Source organism: Falco cherrug, chromosome 11 (genome assembly GCF_023634085.1).
Source record: "Falco cherrug isolate bFalChe1 chromosome 11, bFalChe1.pri, whole genome shotgun sequence".
Taxonomy (NCBI): domain Eukaryota; kingdom Metazoa; phylum Chordata; class Aves; order Falconiformes; family Falconidae; genus Falco; species Falco cherrug.
The window spans coordinates 2,146,078-2,166,394 of NC_073707.1; positions in this window are offsets into that span (position 1 = coordinate 2,146,078).

Here is a 20,317-nt window from a genome sequence, read left to right on the forward strand (position 1 = left end):
TTTACACTACCCCGGTAGACAGCTGAAAGGCACCACAAAAGTTGTTCTACCTGCTTTCTGGGCTGAGATGGGGAATGGCTGAATTTTGGTCTCGCCTCCTGACAAAATGTTCCAAACACACCCCACGCACATCTCCACCGGGGAAAGTGCCAGAAACGAGTTCTACTGGTACTTTTTACACTACCCCGGTAGACAGCTGAAAGGCACAACAAAAGTTGTTCTACCTGCTTTCTGGGCTGAGATGGGGAATGGCTGAATTTTGGTCTCGGCTGGTGACAAAATGTTCCAAACACACCCCATGCACAACTCCACCGGGGAAAGTGCCAAAAACGAGTTCTACTGGTACTTTTTACACTACCCCGGTAGACAGCTGAAAGGCACCACAAAAGTTGTTCTACCTGCTTTCTGGGCTGAGATGGGGAATGGCTGTATTTTGGTCTCGGCTCCTGACAAAATGTTCCAAACACACCCCATGCACAACTCCACCGGGGAAAGTGCCAGAAAGGAGTTCTACTGGTACTTTTTACACTACCCCGGTAGACAGCTGAAAGGCACCACAAAAGTTGTTCTACCTGCTTTCTGGGCTGAGATGGGGAATGGCTGAATTTTGGTCTCGCCTCCTGACAAAATGTTCCAAACACACCCCATGCACATCTCCACCGGGGAAAGTGCCAGAAACGAGTTCTACTGGTACTTTTTACACTACCCCGGTAGACAGCTGAAAGGCACCACAAAAGTTGTTCTACCTGCTTTCTGGGCTGAGATGGGGAAAGGCTGAATTTTGGTCTCGGCTCCTGACAAAATGTTCCAAACACACCCCATGCACAACTCCACCGGGGAAAGTGCCAGAAACGAGTTCTCTTGGTAGTTTTTACACTACCCCGGTAGGCAGCTGAAAGGCACCACAAAAGTTGTTCTACCTGCTTTCTGGGCTGAGATGGGGAATTGCTGAATTTTGGTCTCGGCTGGTGACAAAATGTTCCAAACACACCCCATGCACAACTCCACCGGGGAAAGTGCCAGAAACGAGTTCTGTTGGTAGTTTTTACACTACCCCGGTAGGCAGCTGAAAGGCACCACAAAACTTGTTCTACCTGCTTTCTGGGCTGAGATGGGGAATGGCTGAATTTTGGACTCGGCTCCTGACAAAATGTTCCAAACACACCCCATGCACATCTCCACCGGGGAAAGTGCCAAAAACGAGTTCTACTGGTACTTTTTACACTACCCCGGTAGGCAGCTGAAAGGCACCACAAAAGTTGTTCTACCTGCTTTCTGGGCTGAGATGGGGAATCGCTGAATTTTGGTCTCGGCTGGTGACAAAATGTTCCAAACACACCCCATGCACAATTCCACCGGGGAAAGTGCCAGAAACGAGTTCTACTGGTACTTTTTACACTACCCCGGTAGACAGCTGAAAGGCACCACAAAAGTTGTTCTACCTGCTTTCTGGGCTGAGATGGGGAATGGCTGTATTTTGGTCTCGGCTCCTGACAAAATGTTCCAAACACACCCCATGCACAACTCCACCGGGGAAAGTGCCAGTAACGAGTTCTACTGGTACTTTTTACACTACCCCAGTAGGCAGCTGAAAGGCACCACAAAAGATGTTCTACCTGCTTTCTGGGCTGAGATGGGGAATGGCTGTATTTTGGTCTCGGCTCCTGACAAAATGTTCCAAACACACCCCATGCACAACTCCACCGCGGAAGGTGCCAGAAACGAGTTCTCTTGGTAGTTTTTACACTACCCCGGTAGACAGCTGAAAGGCACCACAAAACTTGTTCTACCTGCTTTCTGGGCTGAGATGGGGAATCGCTGAATTTTGGTCTCGGCTGGTGACAAAATGTTCCAAACACACCCCATGCACAACTCCACCGGGGAAGGTGCCAGAAACGAGTTCTACTGGTACTTTTTACACTACCCCGGTAGACAGCTGAAAGGCACCACAAAAGTTGTTCTACCTGCTTTCTGGGCTGAGATGGGGAATGGCTGAATTTTGGTCTCGCCTCCTGACAAAATGTTCCAAACACACCCCACGCACATCTCCACCGGGGAAAGTGCCAGAAACGAGTTCTACTGGTACTTTTTACACTACCCCGGTAGACAGCTGAAAGGCACAACAAAAGTTGTTCTACCTGCTTTCTGGGCTGAGATGGGGAATGGCTGAATTTTGGTCTCGGCTCCTGACAAAATGTTCCAAACACACCCCATGCACAACTCCACCGGGGAAAGTGCCAAAAACGAGTTCTACTGGTACTTTTTACACTACCCCGGTAGACAGCTGAAAGGCACCACAAAAGTTGTTCTACCTGCTTTCTGGGCTGAGATGGGGAATGGCTGTATTTTGGTCTCGGCTCCTGACAAAATGTTCCAAACACACCCCATGCACAACTCCACCGGGGAAAGTGCCAGAAACGAGTTCTACTGGTACTTTTTACACTACCCCAGTAGGCAGCTGAAAGGCACCACAAAACTTGTTCTACTTGCTTTCTGGGCTGAGATGGGGAATGGCTGAATTTTGGTCTCGGCTGGTGACAAAATGTTCCAAACACACCCCATGCACAACTCCACCGGGGAAAGTGCCAGAAACGAGTTCTACTGGTACTTTTTACACTACCCCGGTAGGCAGCTGAAAGGCACCACAAAAGTTGTTTTACCTGCTTTCTGGGCTGAGATGGGGAACCGCTGAATTTTGGACTCGGCTCATGACAAAATGTTCGAAACACACCCCATGCACAACTCCACCGGGGAAAGTGCCAGAAACGAGTTCTACTGGTACTTTTTACACTACCCCGGTAGACAGCTGAAAGGCACCACAAAAGTTGTTCTACCTGCTTTCTAGGCTGAGATGGGGTATGGCTGAATTTTGGTCTCGGCTGGTGACAAAATGTTCCAAACACACCCCATGCACAACTCCACCGGGGAAGGTGCCAGAAAGGAGTTCTACTGGTACTTTTTACACTACCCCGGTAGGCAGCTGAAAGGCACCACAAAAGATGTTCTACCTGCTTTCTGGACTGAGATGGGGAATCGCTGAATTTTGGCCTCAGCTGGTGACAAAATGTTCCAAACACACCCCATGCACAACTCCACCGCGGAAGGTGCCAGAAACGTGTTCTCTTGGTAGTTTTTACACTACCCCGGTAGGCAGCTGAAAGGCACCACAAAACTTGTTCTACCTGCTTTCTGGGCTGAGATGGGGAATCGCTGAATTTTGGTCTCGGCTGGTGACAAAATGTTCCAAACACACCCCATGCACAATTCCACCGGGGAAAGTGCCAGAAACGAGTTCTACTGGTACTTTTTACACTACCCCGGTAGACAGCTGAAAGGCACCACAAAACTTGTTCTACCTGCTTTCTGGACTGAGATGGGGAAGCGCTGAATTTTGGTCTCGGCTCCTGACAAAATGTTCCAAACACACCCCATGCACAACTCCACCGGGGAAAGTGCCAGAAACGAGTTCTACTGGTACTTTTTACACTACCCCAGTAGGCAGCTGAAAGGCACCACAAAACTTGTTCTACTTGCTTTCTGGGCTGAGATGGGGAATGGCTGAATTTTGGTCTCGGCTGGTGACAAAATGTTCCAAACACACCCCATGCACAACTCCACCGGGGAAAGTGCCAGAAACGAGTTCTACTGGTACTTTTTACACTACCCCGGTAGGCAGCTGAAAGGCACCACAAAAGTTGTTTTACCTGCTTTCTGGGCTGAGATGGGGAACCGCTGAATTTTGGACTCGGCTCATGACAAAATGTTCGAAACACACCCCATGCACAACTCCACCGGGGAAAGTGCCAGAAACGAGTTCTACTGGTACTTTTTACACTACCCCGGTAGACAGCTGAAAGGCACCACAAAAGTTGTTCTACCTGCTTTCTAGGCTGAGATGGGGTATGGCTGAATTTTGGTCTCGGCTGGTGACAAAATGTTCCAAACACACCCCATGCACAACTCCACCGGGGAAGGTGCCAGAAAGGAGTTCTACTGGTACTTTTTACACTACCCCGGTAGGCAGCTGAAAGGCACCACAAAAGATGTTCTACCTGCTTTCTGGACTGAGATGGGGAATCGCTGAATTTTGGCCTCAGCTGGTGACAAAATGTTCCAAACACACCCCATGCACAACTCCACCGCGGAAGGTGCCAGAAACGTGTTCTCTTGGTAGTTTTTACACTACCCCGGTAGGCAGCTGAAAGGCACCACAAAACTTGTTCTACCTGCTTTCTGGGCTGAGATGGGGAATCGCTGAATTTTGGTCTCGGCTGGTGACAAAATGTTCCAAACACACCCCATGCACAATTCCACCGGGGAAAGTGCCAGAAACGAGTTCTACTGGTACTTTTTACACTACCCCGGTAGACAGCTGAAAGGCACCACAAAACTTGTTCTACCTGCTTTCTGGGCTGAGATGGGGAATGGCTGCATTTTGGTCTCGGCTCCTGACAAAATGTTCCAAACACACCCCATGCACAACTCCACCGGGGAAAGTGCCAGAAACGAGTTCTACTGGTACTTTTTACACTACCCCAGTAGGCAGCTGAAAGGCACCACAAAACTTGTTCTACCTGCTTTCTGGGCTGAGATGGGGAAACGCTGAATTTTGGACTCGGCTCATGACAAAATGTTCGAAACACACCCCATGCACAACTCCACCGGGGAAAGTGCCAGAAACGAGTTCTACTGGTACTTTTTACACTACCCCGGTAGACAGCTGAAAGGCACCACAAAAGTTGTTCTACCTGCTTTCTAGGCTGAGATGGGGAATGGCTGAATTTTGGTCTCGGCTCCTGACAAAATGTTCCAAACACACCCCATGCACAACTCCACCGGGGAAAGTGCCAGAAACGAGTTCTACTGGTACTTTTTACACTACCCCAGTAGGCAGCTGAAAGGCACCACAAAAGATGTTCTACCTGCTTTCTGGACTGAGATGGGGAAGCGCTGAATTTTGGTCTCGGCTCCTGACAAAATGTTCCAAACACACCCCATTCACAACTCCACCGCGGAAGGTGCCAGAAACGAGTTCTCTTGGTAGTTTTTACACTACCCCGGTAGGCAGCTGAAAGGCACCACAAAACTTGTTCTACCTGCTTTCTGGGCTGAGATGGGGAATCGCTGAATTTTGGACTCGGCTCCTGACAAAATGTTCCAAACACACCCCATGCACAACTCCACCGGGGAAAGTGCCAGAAACGAGTTCTGTTGGTAGTTTTTACACTACCCCGGTAGGCAGCTGAAAGGCACCACAAAACTTGTTCTACCTGCTTTCTGGGCTGAGATGGGGAATGGCTGAATTTTGGACTCGGCTCCTGACAAAATGTTCCAAACACACCCCATGCACATCTCCACCGGGGAAAGTGCCAAAAACGAGTTCTACTGGTACTTTTTACACTACCCCGGTAGGCAGCTGAAAGGCACCACAAAAGTTGTTCTACCTGCTTTCTGGGCTGAGATGGGGAATCGCTGAATTTTGGTCTCGGCTGGTGACAAAATGTTCCAAACACACCCCATGCACAATTCCACCGGGGAAAGTGCCAGAAACGAGTTCTACTGGTACTTTTTACACTACCCCGGTAGACAGCTGAAAGGCACCACAAAACTTGTTCTACCTGCTTTCTGGGCTGAGATGGGGAATGGCTGTATTTTGGTCTCGGCTCCTGACAAAATGTTCCAAACACACCCCATGCACAACTCCACCGGGGAAAGTGCCAGTAACGAGTTCTACTGGTACTTTTTACACTACCCCAGTAGGCAGCTGAAAGGCACCACAAAAGATGTTCTACCTGCTTTCTGGGCTGAGATGGGGAATGGCTGTATTTTGGTCTCGGCTCCTGACAAAATGTTCCAAACACACCCCATGCACAACTCCACCGCGGAAGGTGCCAGAAACGAGTTCTCTTGGTAGTTTTTACACTACCCCGGTAGGCAGCTGAAAGGCACCACAAAACTTGTTCTACCTGCTTTCTGGGCTGAGATGGGGAATCGCTGAATTTTGGTCTCGGCTGGTGACAAAATGTTCCAAACACACCCCATGCACAACTCCACCGGGGAAGGTGCCAGAAACGAGTTCTACTGGTACTTTTTACACTACCCCGGTAGACAGCTGAAAGGCACCACAAAAGTTGTTCTACCTGCTTTCTGGGCTGAGATGGGGAATGGCTGAATTTTGGTCTCGCCTCCTGACAAAATGTTCCAAACACACCCCACGCACATCTCCACCGGGGAAAGTGCCAGAAACGAGTTCTACTGGTACTTTTTACACTACCCCGGTAGACAGCTGAAAGGCACAACAAAAGTTGTTCTACCTGCTTTCTGGGCTGAGATGGGGAATGGCTGAATTTTGGTCTCGGCTCCTGACAAAATGTTCCAAACACACCCCATGCACAACTCCACCGGGGAAAGTGCCAAAAACGAGTTCTACTGGTACTTTTTACACTACCCCGGTAGACAGCTGAAAGGCACCACAAAAGTTGTTCTACCTGCTTTCTGGGCTGAGATGGGGAATGGCTGTATTTTGGTCTCGGCTCCTGACAAAATGTTCCAAACACACCCCATGCACAACTCCACCGGGGAAAGTGCCAGAAACGAGTTCTACTGGTACTTTTTACACTACCCCAGTAGGCAGCTGAAAGGCACCACAAAACTTGTTCTACTTGCTTTCTGGGCTGAGATGGGGAATGGCTGAATTTTGGTCTCGGCTGGTGACAAAATGTTCCAAACACACCCCATGCACAACTCCACCGGGGAAAGTGCCAGAAACGAGTTCTACTGGTACTTTTAACACTACCCCGGTAGGCAGCTGAAAGGCACCACAAAAGTTGTTTTACCTGCTTTCTGGGCTGAGATGGGGAACCGCTGAATTTTGGACTCGGCTCATGACAAAATGTTCGAAACACACCCCATGCACAACTCCACCGGGGAAAGTGCCAGAAACGAGTTCTACTGGTACTTTTTACACTACCCCGGTAGACAGCTGAAAGGCACCACAAAAGTTGTTCTACCTGCTTTCTAGGCTGAGATGGGGTATGGCTGAATTTTGGTCTCGGCTGGTGACAAAATGTTCCAAACACACCCCATGCACAACTCCACCGGGGAAGGTGCCAGAAAGGAGTTCTACTGGTACTTTTTACACTACCCCGGTAGGCAGCTGAAAGGCACCACAAAAGATGTTCTACCTGCTTTCTGGACTGAGATGGGGAATCGCTGAATTTTGGCCTCAGCTGGTGACAAAATGTTCCAAACACACCCCATGCACAACTCCACCGCGGAAGGTGCCAGAAACGTGTTCTCTTGGTAGTTTTTACACTACCCCGGTAGGCAGCTGAAAGGCACCACAAAACTTGTTCTACCTGCTTTCTGGGCTGAGATGGGGAATCGCTGAATTTTGGTCTCGGCTGGTGACAAAATGTTCCAAACACACCCCATGCACAATTCCACCGGGGAAAGTGCCAGAAACGAGTTCTACTGGTACTTTTTACACTACCCCGGTAGACAGCTGAAAGGCACCACAAAATTTGTTCTACCTGCTTTCTGGGCTGAGATGGGGAATGGCTGCATTTTGGTCTCGGCTCCTGACAAAATGTTCCAAACACACCCCATGCACAACTCCACCGGGGAAAGTGCCAGAAACGAGTTCTACTGGTACTTTTTACACTACCCCAGTAGGCAGCTGAAAGGCACCACAAAACTTGTTCTACCTGCTTTCTGGGCTGAGATGGGGAAACGCTGAATTTTGGACTCGGCTCATGACAAAATGTTCGAAACACACCCCATGCACAACTCCACCGGGGAAAGTGCCAGAAACGAGTTCTACTGGTACTTTTTACACTACCCCGGTAGACAGCTGAAAGGCACCACAAAAGTTGTTCTACCTGCTTTCTAGGCTGAGATGGGGAATGGCTGAATTTTGGTCTCGGCTCCTGACAAAATGTTCCAAACACACCCCATGCACAACTCCACCGGGGAAAGTGCCAGAAACGAGTTCTACTGGTACTTTTTACACTACCCCAGTAGGCAGCTGAAAGGCACCACAAAAGATGTTCTACCTGCTTTCTGGACTGAGATGGGGAAACGCTGAATTTTGGTCTCGGCTCCTGACAAAATGTTCCAAACACACCCCATTCACAACTCCACCGCGGAAGGTGCCAGAAACGAGTTCTCTTGGTAGTTTTTACACTACCCCGGTAGGCAGCTGAAAGGCACCACAAAACTTGTTCTACCTGCTTTCTGGGCTGAGATGGGGAATCGCTGAATTTTGGACTCGGCTCCTGACAAAATGTTCCAAACACACCCCATGCACAACTCCACCGCGGAAGGTGCCAGAAACGAGTTCTCTTGGTAGTTTTTACACTACCCCGGTAGGCAGCTGAAAGGCACCACAAAACTTGTTCTACCTGCTTTCTGGGCTGAGATGGGGAATCGCTGAATTTTGGTCTCGGCTGGTGACAAAATGTTCCAAACACACCCCATGCACAACTCCACCGGGGAAAGTGCCAAAAACGAGTTCTACTGGTACTTTTTACACTACCCCGGTAGACAGCTGAAAGGCACCACAAAAGTTGTTCTACCTGCTTTCTGGGCTGAGATGGGGAATGGCTGAATTTTGGTCTCGCCTCCTGACAAAATGTTCCAAACACACCCCACGCACATCTCCACCGGGGAAAGTGCCAGAAACGAGTTCTACTGGTACTTTTTACACTACCCCGGTAGACAGCTGAAAGGCACCACAAAAGTTGTTCTACCTGCTTTCTGGGCTGAGATGGGGAAAGGCTGAATTTTGGTCTCGGCTGGTGACAAAATGTTCCAAACACACCCCATGCACAACTCCACCGGGGAAAGTGCCAAAAACGAGTTCTACTGGTACTTTTTACACTACCCCGGTAGACAGCTGAAAGGCACCACAAAAGTTGTTCTACCTGCTTTCTGGGCTGAGATGGGGAATGGCTGTATTTTGGTCTCGGCTCCTGACAAAATGTTCCAAACACACCCCATGCACAACTCCACCGGGGAAAGTGCCAGAAACGAGTTCTACTGGTACTTTTTACACTACCCCAGTAGGCAGCTGAAAGGCACCACAAAAGATGTTCTACTTGCTTTCTGGGCTGAGATGGGGAATGGCTGAATTTTGGTCTCGGCTGGTGACAAAATGTTCCAAACACACCCCATGCACAACTCCACCGGGGAAAGTGCCAGAAACGAGTTCTACTGGTACTTTTTACACTACCCCGGTAGACAGCTGAAAGGCACCACAAAAGTTGTTTTACCTGCTTTCTGGGCTGAGATGGGGAACCGCTGAATTTTGGACTCGGCTCATGACAAAATGTTCGAAACACACCCCATGCACAACTCCACCGGGGAAAGTGCCAGAAACGAGTTCTACTGGTACTTTTTACACTACCCCGGTAGACAGCTGAAAGGCACCACAAAAGTTGTTCTACCTGCTTTCTAGGCTGAGATGGGGTATGGCTGAATTTTGGTCTCGGCTGGTGACAAAATGTTCCAAACACACCCCATGCACAACTCCACCGGGGAAGGTGCCAGAAAGGAGTTCTACTGGTACTTTTTACACTACCCCGGTAGGCAGCTGAAAGGCACCACAAAAGATGTTCTACCTGCTTTCTGGACTGAGATGGGGAATCGCTGAATTTTGGCCTCAGCTGGTGACAAAATGTTCCAAACACACCCCATGCACAACTCCACCGCGGAAGGTGCCAGAAACGTGTTCTCTTGGTAGTTTTTACACTACCCCGGTAGGCAGCTGAAAGGCACCACAAAACTTGTTCTACCTGCTTTCTGGGCTGAGATGGGGAATCGCTGAATTTTGGTCTCGGCTGGTGACAAAATGTTCCAAACACACCCCATGCACAATTCCACCGGGGAAAGTGCCAGAAACGAGTTCTACTGGTACTTTTTACACTACCCCGGTAGACAGCTGAAAGGCACCACAAAACTTGTTCTACCTGCTTTCTGGGCTGAGATGGGGAATGGCTGCATTTTGGTCTCGGCTCCTGACAAAATGTTCCAAACACACCCCATGCACAACTCCACCGGGGAAAGTGCCAGAAACGAGTTCTACTGGTACTTTTTACAGTACCCCAGTAGGCAGCTGAAAGGCACCACAAAACTTGTTCTACCTGCTTTCTGGGCTGAGATGGGGAAACGCTGAATTTTGGACTCGGCTCATGACAAAATGTTCCAAACACACCCCATGCACAACTCCACCGGGGAAAGTGCCAGAAACGAGTTCTACTGGTACTTTTTACACTACCCCGGTAGACAGCTGAAAGGCACCACAAAAGTTGTTCTACCTGCTTTCTAGGCTGAGATGGGGAATGGCTGAATTTTGGTCTCGGCTCCTGACAAAATGTTCCAAACACACCCCATGCACAACTCCACCGGGGAAAGTGCCAGAAACGAGTTCTACTGGTACTTTTTACACTACCCCAGTAGGCAGCTGAAAGGCACCACAAAAGATGTTCTACCTGCTTTCTGGACTGAGATGGGGAAGCGCTGAATTTTGGTCTCGGCTCCTGACAAAATGTTCCAAACACACCCCATGCACAACTCCACCGCGGAAGGTGCCAGAAACGAGTTCTCTTGGTAGTTTTTACACTACCCCGGTAGGCAGCTGAAAGGCACCACAAAAGTTGTTCTACCTGCTTTCTGGGCTGAGATGGGGAATCGCTGAATTTTGGTCTCAGCTGGTGACAAAATGTTCCAAACACACCCCATGCACAACTCCACCGGGGAAGGTGCCAGAAACGAGTTCTGTTAGTAGTTTTTACACTACCCCGGTAGGCAGCTGAAAGGCACCACAAAACTTGTTCTACCTGCTTTCTGGGCTGAGATGGGGAATGGCTGAATTTTGGTCTCGGCTCCTGACAAAATGTTCCAAACACACCCCATGCACATCTCCACCGGGGAAAGTGCCAGAAACGAGTTCTACTGGTACTTTTTACACTACCCCGGTAGACAGCTGAAAGGCACCACAAAACTTGTTCTACCTGCTTTCTGGGCTGAGATGGGGAATCGCTGAATTTTGGTCTCGGCTGGTGACAAAATGTTCCAAACACACCCCATGCACAACTCCACCGGGGAAAGTGCCAGAAACGAGTTCTACTGGTACTTTTTACACTACCCCGGTAGACAGCTGAAAGGCACCACAAAAGTTGTTCTACCTGCTTTCTAGGCTGAGATGGGGAATGGCTGAATTTTGGACTCGGCTCCTGACAAAATGTTCCAAACACACCCCATGCACAACTCCACCGGGGAAGGTGCCAGAAAGGAGTTCTCTTGGTAGTTTTTACACTACCCCGGTAGGCAGCTGAAAGGCACCACAAAAGATGTTCTACCTGCTTTCTGGACTGAGATGGGGAATCGCTGAATTTTGGTCTCGGCTGGTGACAAAATGTTCCAAACACACCCCATGCACAACTCCACCGGGGAAGGTGCCAGAAACGAGTTCTCTTGGTAGTTTTTACACTACCCCGGTAGACAGCTGAAAGGCACCACAAAACTTGTTCTACCTGCTTTCTGGGCTGAGATGGGGAATCGCTGAATTTTGGACTCGGCTCCTGACAAAATGTTCCAAACACACCCCATGCACAACTCCACCGGGGAAAGTGCCAGAAACGAGTTCTACTGGTACTTTTTACACTACCCCAGTAGGCAGCTGAAAGGCACCACAAAAGATGTTCTACCTGCTTTCTGGGCTGAGATGGGGAAGCGCTGAATTTTGGTCTCGGCTCCTGACAAAATGTTCCAAACACACCCCATGCACAACTCCACCGGGGAAAGTGCCAGAAACGAGTTCTACTGGTACTTTTTACACTACCCCGGTAGACAGCTGAAAGGCACCACAAAAGATGTTCTACCTGCTTTCTGGGCTGAGATGGGGAATGGCTGAATTTTGGTCTCGGCTGGTGACAAAATGTTCCAAACACACCCCATGCACAACTCCACCGGGGAAAGTGCCAAAAACGAGTTCTACTGGTACTTTTTACACTACCCCGGTAGACAGCTGAAAGGCACCACAAAACTTGTTCTACCTGCTTTCTGGGCTGAGATGGGGAATGGCTGAATTTTGGTCTCGGCTCCTGACAAAATGTTCCAAACACACCCCATGCACAACTCCACCGGGGAAAGTGCCAGAAACGAGTTCTACTGGTACTTTTTACACTACCCCGGTAGACAGCTGAAAGGCACCACAAAACTTGTTCTACCTGCTTTCTGGGCTGAGATGGGGAATCGCTGAATTTTGGTCTCGGCTGGTGACAAAATGTTCCAAACACACCCCATGCACAACTCCACTGCGGAAGGTGCCAGAAAGGAGTTCTACTGGTACTTTTTACACTACCCCGGTAGACAGCTGAAAGGCACCACAAAACTTGTTCTACCTGCTTTCTGGGCTGAGATGGGGAATCGCTGAATTTTGGCCTCAGCTGGTGACAAAATGTTCCAAACACACCCCATGCACAACTCCACCGCGGAAGGTGCCAGAAACGTGTTCTCTTGGTAGTTTTTACACTACCCCGGTAGGCAGCTGAAAGGCACCACAAAACTTGTTCTACCTGCTTTCTGGGCTGAGATGGGGAATCGCTGAATTTTGGTCTCGGCTGGTGACAAAATGTTCCAAACACACCCCATGCACAATTACACCGGGGAAAGTGCCAGAAACGAGTTCTACTGGTACTTTTTACACTACCCCGGTAGACAGCTGAAAGGCACCACAAAAGTTGTTCTACCTGCTTTCTAGGCTGAGATGGGGAATGGCTGAATTTTGGTCTCGGCTCCTGACAAAATGTTCCAAACACACCCCATGCACAACTCCACCGGGGAAAGTGCCAGAAACGAGTTCTACTGGTACTTTTTACACTACCCCAGTAGGCAGCTGAAAGGCACCACAAAAGATGTTCTACCTGCTTTCTGGACTGAGATGGGGAAGCGCTGAATTTTGGTCTCGGCTCCTGACAAAATGTTCCAAACACACCCCATGCACAACTCCACCGCGGAAGGTGCCAGAAACGAGTTCTCTTGGTAGTTTTTACACTACCCCGGTAGGCAGCTGAAAGGCACCACAAAACTTGTTCTACCTGCTTTCTGGGCTGAGATGGGGAATCGCTGAATTTTGGACTCGGCTCCTGACAAAATGTTCCAAACACACCCCATGCACAACTCCACCGGGGAAGGTGCCAGAAACGAGTTCTACTGGTACTTTTTACACTACCCCGGTAGACAGCTGAAAGGCACCACAAAAGTTGTTCTACCTGCTTTCTGGGCTGAGATGGGGAATGGCTGAATTTTGGTCTCGGCTCCTGACAAAATGTTCCAAACACACCCCATGCACATCTCCACCGGGGAAAGTGCCAGAAACGAGTTCTACTGGTACTTTTTACACTACCCCGGTAGACAGCTGAAAGGCACCACAAAACTTGTTCTACCTGCTTTCTGGGCTGAGATGGGGAATCGCTGAATTTTGGTCTCGGCTGGTGACAAAATGTTCCAAACACACCCCATGCACAACTCCACCGGGGAAAGTGCCAGAAACGAGTTCTACTGGTACTTTTTACACTACCCCGGTAGACAGCTGAAAGGCACCACAAAAGTTGTTCTACCTGCTTTCTAGGCTGAGATGGGGAATGGCTGAATTTTGGACTCGGCTCCTGACAAAATGTTCCAAACACACCCCATGCACAACTCCACCGGGGAAGGTGCCAGAAAGGAGTTCTCTTGGTAGTTTTTACACTACCCCGGTAGGCAGCTGAAAGGCACCACAAAAGATGTTCTACCTGCTTTCTGGACTGAGATGGGGAATCGCTGAATTTTGGTCTCGGCTGGTGACAAAATGTTCCAAACACACCCCATGCACAACTCCACCGGGGAAGGTGCCAGAAACGAGTTCTCTTGGTAGTTTTTACACTACCCCGGTAGACAGCTGAAAGGCACCACAAAACTTGTTCTACCTGCTTTCTGGGCTGAGATGGGGAATCGCTGAATTTTGGACTCGGCTCCTGACAAAATGTTCCAAACACACCCCATGCACAACTCCACCGGGGAAAGTGCCAGAAACGAGTTCTACTGGTACTTTTTACACTACCCCAGTAGGCAGCTGAAAGGCACCACAAAAGATGTTCTACCTGCTTTCTGGGCTGAGATGGGGAAGCGCTGAATTTTGGTCTCGGCTCCTGACAAAATGTTCCAAACACACCCCATGCACAACTCCACCGGGGAAAGTGCCAGAAACGAGTTCTACTGGTACTTTTTACACTACCCCGGTAGACAGCTGAAAGGCACCACAAAAGTTGTTCTACCTGCTTTCTAGGCTGAGATGGGGAATGGCTGAATTTTGGACTCGGCTGGTGACAAAATGTTCCAAACACACCCCATGCACAACTCCACCGGGGAAGGTGCCAGAAATGAGTTCTCTTGGTAGTTTTTACACTACCCCGGTAGGCAGCTGAAAGGCACCACAAAAGATGTTCTACCTGCTTTCTGGGCTGAGATGGGGAATGCCTGAATTTTGGACTCGGCTCCTGACAAAATGTTCCAAACACACCCCATGCACAACTCCACCGGGGAAAGTGCCAAAAACGAGTTCTACTGGTACTTTTTACACTACCCCGGTAGACAGCTGAAAGGCACCACAAAACTTGTTCTACCTGCTTTCTGGGCTGAGATGGGGAATGGCTGAATTTTGGTCTCGGCTCCTGACAAAATGTTCCAAACACACCCCATGCACAACTCCACCGGGGAAAGTGCCAGAAAGGAGTTCTACTGGTACTTTTTACACTACCCCGGTAGACAGCTGAAAGGCACCACAAAACTTGTTCTACCTGCTTTCTGGGCTGAGATGGGGAATCGCTGAATTTTGGTCTCGGCTGGTGACAAAATGTTCCAAACACACCCCATGCACAACTCCACCGGGGAAGGTGCCAGAAAGGAGTTCTACTGGTACTTTTTACACTACCCCGGTAGACAGCTGAAAGGCACCACAAAACTTGTTCTACCTGCTTTCTGGGCTGAGATGGGGAAAGGCTGAATTTTGGACTCGGCTCCTGACAAAATGTTCCAAACACACCCCATGCACAACTCTACCGGGGAAGGTGCCAGAAAGGAGTTCTCTTGGTAGTTTTTACACTACCCCGGTAGGCAGCTGAAAGGCACCACAAAAGATGTTCTACCTGCTTTCTGGACTGAGATGGGGAATGGCTGAATTTTGGTCTCGGCTCCTGACAAAATGTTCCAAACACACCCCATGCACAACTCCACCGGGGAAGGTGCCAGAAACGAGTTTTCTTGGTAGTTTTTACACTACCCCGGTAGACAGCTGAAAGGCACCACAAAACTTGTTCTACCTGCTTTCTGGGCTGAGATGGGGAATCGCTGAATTTTGGACTCGGCTCCTGACAAAATGTTCCAAACACACCCCATGCACAACTCCACCGGGGAAAGTGCCAGAAACGAGTTCTACTGGTACTTTTTACACTACCCCAGTAGGCAGCTGAAAGGCACCACAAAAGATGTTCTACCTGCTTTCTGGGCTGAGATGGGGAATCGCTGAATTTTGGTCTCGGCTGGTGACAAAATGTTCCAAACACATCCCATGCACAACTCCACCGGGGAAAGTGCCAGAAACGAGTTCTGTTAGTAGTTTTTACACTACCCCGGTAGGCAGCTGAAAGTCACCACAAAAGATGTTCTACCTGCTTTCTGGGCTGAGATGGGGAATCGCTGAATTTTGGTCTCGGCTCCTGACAAAATGTTCCAAACACACCCCATGCACAACTCCACCGGGGAAAGTGCCAGAAACGAGTTCTGTTAGTAGTTTTTACACTACCCCGGTAGGCAGCTGAAAGGCACCACAAAAGTTGTTCTACCTGCTTTCTGGGCTGAGATGGGGAATGGCTGAATTTTGGTCTCGGCTCCTGACAAAATGTTCCAAACACACCCCATGCACATCTCCACCGGGGAAAGTGCCAGAAACGAGTTCTACTGGTACTTTTTACACTACCCCGGTAGACAGCTGAAAGGCACCACAAAACTTGTTCTACCTGCTTTCTGGGCTGAGATGGGGAATCGCTGAATTTTGGTCTCGGCTGGTGACAAAATGTTCCAAACACACCCCATGCACAACTCCACCGGGGAAAGTGCCAGAAACGAGTTCTACTGGTACTTTTTACACTACCCCGGTAGACAGCTGAAAGGCACCACAAAAGTTGTTCTACCTGCTTTCTAGGCTGAGATGGGGAATGGCTGAATTTTGGACTCGGCTCCTGACAAAATGTTCCAAACACACCCCATGCACAACTCCACCGGGGAAGGTGCCAGAAAGGAGTTCTCTTGGTAGTTTTTACACTACCCCGGTAGGCAGCTGAAAGGCACCACAAAAGATGTTCTACCTGCTTTCTGGACTGAGATGGGGAATCGCTGAATTTTGGTCTCGGCTGGTGACAAAATGTTCCAAACACACCCCATGCACAACTCCACCGGGGAAGGTGCCAGAAACGAGTTCTCTTGGTAGTTTTTACACTACCCCGGTAGACAGCTGAAAGGCACCACAAAACTTGTTCTACCTGCTTTCTGGGCTGAGATGGGGAATCGCTGAATTTTGGACTCGGCTCCTGACAAAATGTTCCAAACACACACCATGCACAACTCCACCGGGGAAAGTGCCAGAAACGAGTTCTACTGGTACTTTTTACACTACCCCAGTAGGCAGCTGAAAGGCACCACAAAAGATGTTCTACCTGCTTTCTGGACTGAGATGGGGAAGCGCTGAATTTTGGTCTCGGCTCCTGACAAAATGTTCCAAACACACCCCATGCACAACTCCACCGGGGAAAGTGCCAGAAACGAGTTCTACTGGTACTTTTTACACTACCCCGGTAGACAGCTGAAAGGCACCACAAAAGTTGTTCTACCTGCTTTCTAGGCTGAGATGGGGAATGGCTGAATTTTGGACTCGGCTGGTGACAAAATGTTCCAAACACACCCCATGCACAACTCCACCGGGGAAGGTGCCAGAAATGAGTTCTCTTGGTAGTTTTTACACTACCCCGGTAGGCAGCTGAAAGGCACCACAAAAGATGTTCTACCTGCTTTCTGGGCTGAGATGGGGAATGCCTGAATTTTGGACTCGGCTCCTGACAAAATGTTCCAAACACACCCCATGCACAACTCCACCGGGGAAAGTGCCAAAAACGAGTTCTACTGGTACTTTTTACACTACCCCGGTAGACAGCTGAAAGGCACCACAAAACTTGTTCTACCTGCTTTCTGGGCTGAGATGGGGAATGGCTGAATTTTGGTCTCGGCTGGTGACAAAATGTTCCAAACACACCCCATGCACAACTCCACCGGGGAAAGTGCCAGAAACGAGTTCTACTGGTACTTTTTACACTACCCCGGTAGGCAGCTGAAAGGCACCACAAAACTTGTTCTACCTGCTTTCTGGGCTGAGATGGGGAATCGCTGAATTTTGGTCTCGGCTGGTGACAAAATGTTCCAAACACACCCCATGCACAACTCCACCGGGGAAAGTGCCAGAAACGAGTTCTACTGGTACTTTTTACACTAACCCGGTAGACAGCTGAAAGGCACCACAAAAGTTGTTCTACCTGCTTTCTAGGCTGAGATGGGGAATGGCTGAATTTTGGACTCGGCTCCTGACAAAATGTTCCAAACACACCCCATGCACAACTCCACCGGGGAAGGTGCCAGAAAGGAGTTCTCTTGGTAGTTTTTACACTACCCCGGTAGGCAGCTGAAAGGCACCACAAAAGATGTTCTACCTGCTTTCTGGACTGAGATGGGGAATCGCTGAATTTTGGTCTCGGCTGGTGACAAAATGTTCCAAACACACCCCATGCACAACTCCACCGGGGAAAGTGCCAGAAACGAGTTCTACTGGTACTTTTTACACTACACCAGTAGGCAGCTGAAAGGCACCACAAAAGATGTTCTACCTGCTTTCTGGACTGAGATGGGGAATGCCTGAATTTTGGACTCGGCTCCTGACAAAATGTTCCAAACACACCCCATGCACAACTCCACCGGGGAAAGTGCCAGAAAGGAGTTCTCTTGGTAGTTTTTACACTACCCCGGTAGGCAGCTGAAAGGCACCACAAAAGATGTTCTACCTGCTTTCTGGGCTGAGATGGGGAATGCCTGAATTTTGGACTCGGCTCCTGACAAAATGTTCCAAACACACCCCATGCACAACTCCACCGGGGAAAGTGCCAAAAACGAGTTCTACTGGTACTTTTTACACTACCCCGGTAGACAGCTGAAAGGCACCACAAAAGTTGTTCTACCTGCTTTCTGGGCTGAGATGGGGAATGGCTGAATTTTGGTCTCGGCTCCTGACAAAATGTTCCAAACACACCCCATGCACAACTCCACCGGGGAAAGTGCCAGAAAGGAGTTCTCTTGGTAGTTTTTACACTACCCCGGTAGGCAGCTGAAAGGCACCACAAAAGATGTTCTACCTGCTTTCTGGACTGAGATGGGGAATCGCTGAATTTTGGTCTCGGCTGGTGACAAAATGTTCCAAACACACCCCATGCACAACTCCACCGGGGAAGGTGCCAGAAACGAGTTCTCTTGGTAGTTTTTACACTACCCCGGTAGACAGCTGAAAGGCACCACAAAACTTGTTCTACCTGCTTTCTGGGCTGAGATGGGGAATCGCTGAATTTTGGACTCGGCTCCTGACAAAATGTTCCAAACACACCCCATGCACAACTCCACCGGGGAAAGTGCCAGAAACGAGTTCTACTGGTACTTTTTACACTACCCCAGTAGGCAGCTGAAAGGCACCGCAAAAGATGTTCTACCTTCTTTCTGGACTGAGATGGGGAAGCGCTGAATTTTGGTCTCGGCTCCTGACAAAATGTTCCAAACACACCCCATGCACAACTCCACCGGGGAAAGTGCCAGAAACGAGTTCTACTGGTACTTTTTACACTACCCCGGTAGACAGCTGAAAGGCACCACAAAAGTTGTTCTACCTGCTTTCTAGGCTGAGATGGGGAATGGCTGAATTTTGGACTCGGCTGGTGACAAAATGTTCCAAACACACCCCATGCACAACTCCACCGGGGAAGGCGCCAGAAAGGAGTTCTCTTGGTAGTTTTTACACTACCCCGGTAGGCAGCTGAAAGGCACCACAAAAGATGTTCTACCTGCTTTCTGGGCTGAGATGGGGAATGCCTGAATTTTGGACTCGGCTCCTGACAAAATGTTCCAAACACACCCCATGCACAACTCCACCGGGGAAAGTGCCAAAAACGAGTTCTACTGGTACTTTTTACACTACCCCGGTAGACAGCTGAAAGGCACCACAAAACTTGTTCTACCTGCTTTCTGGGCTGAGATGGGGAATGGCTGAATTTTGGTCTCGGCTCCTGACAAAATGTTCCAAACACACCCCATGCACAACTCCACCGGGGAAAGTGCCAGAAACGAGTTCTACTGGTACTTTTTACACTACCCCGGTAGACAGCTGAAAGGCACCACAAAAGTTGTTCTACCTGCTTTCTGGGCTGAGATGGGGAATGGCTGAATTTTGGTCTCGGCTCCTGACAAAATGTTCCAAACACACCCCATGCACAACTCCACCGGGGAAAGTGCCAGAAAGGAGTTCTACTGGTACTTTTTACACTACCCCGGTAGGCAGCTGAAAGGCACCACAAAACTTGTTCTACCTGCTTTCTGGGCTGAGATGGGGAATCGCTGAATTTTGGTCTCAGCTGGTGACAAAATGTTCCAAACACACCCCATGCACAACTCCACCGCGGAAGGTGCCAGAACGAGTTCTGTTGTTAGTTTTTACACTACCCCGGTAGGCAGCTGAAAGGCACCACAAAACTTGTTCTACCTGCTTTCTGGGCTGAGATGGGGAATGGCTGAATTTTGGTCTCGGCTCCTGACAAAATGTTCCAAACACACCCCATGCACATCTCCACCGGGGAAAGTGCCAGAAAGGAGTTCTACTGGTACTTTTTACACTACCCCGGTAGACAGCTGAAAGGCACCACAAAAGTTGTTCTACCTGCTTTCTGGGCTGAGATGGGGAATCGCTGAATTTTGGTCTCGGCTGGTGACAAAATGTTCCAAACACACCCCATGCACAACTCCACCGGGGAAAGTGCCAGAAACGAGTTCTACCGGTACTTTTTACACTACCCCGGTAGACAGCTGAAAGGCACCACAAAACTTGTTCTACCTGCTTTCTGGGCTGAGATGGGGAATGGCTGAATTTTGGTCTCGGCTCCTGACAAAATGTTCCAAACACACCCCATGCACAACT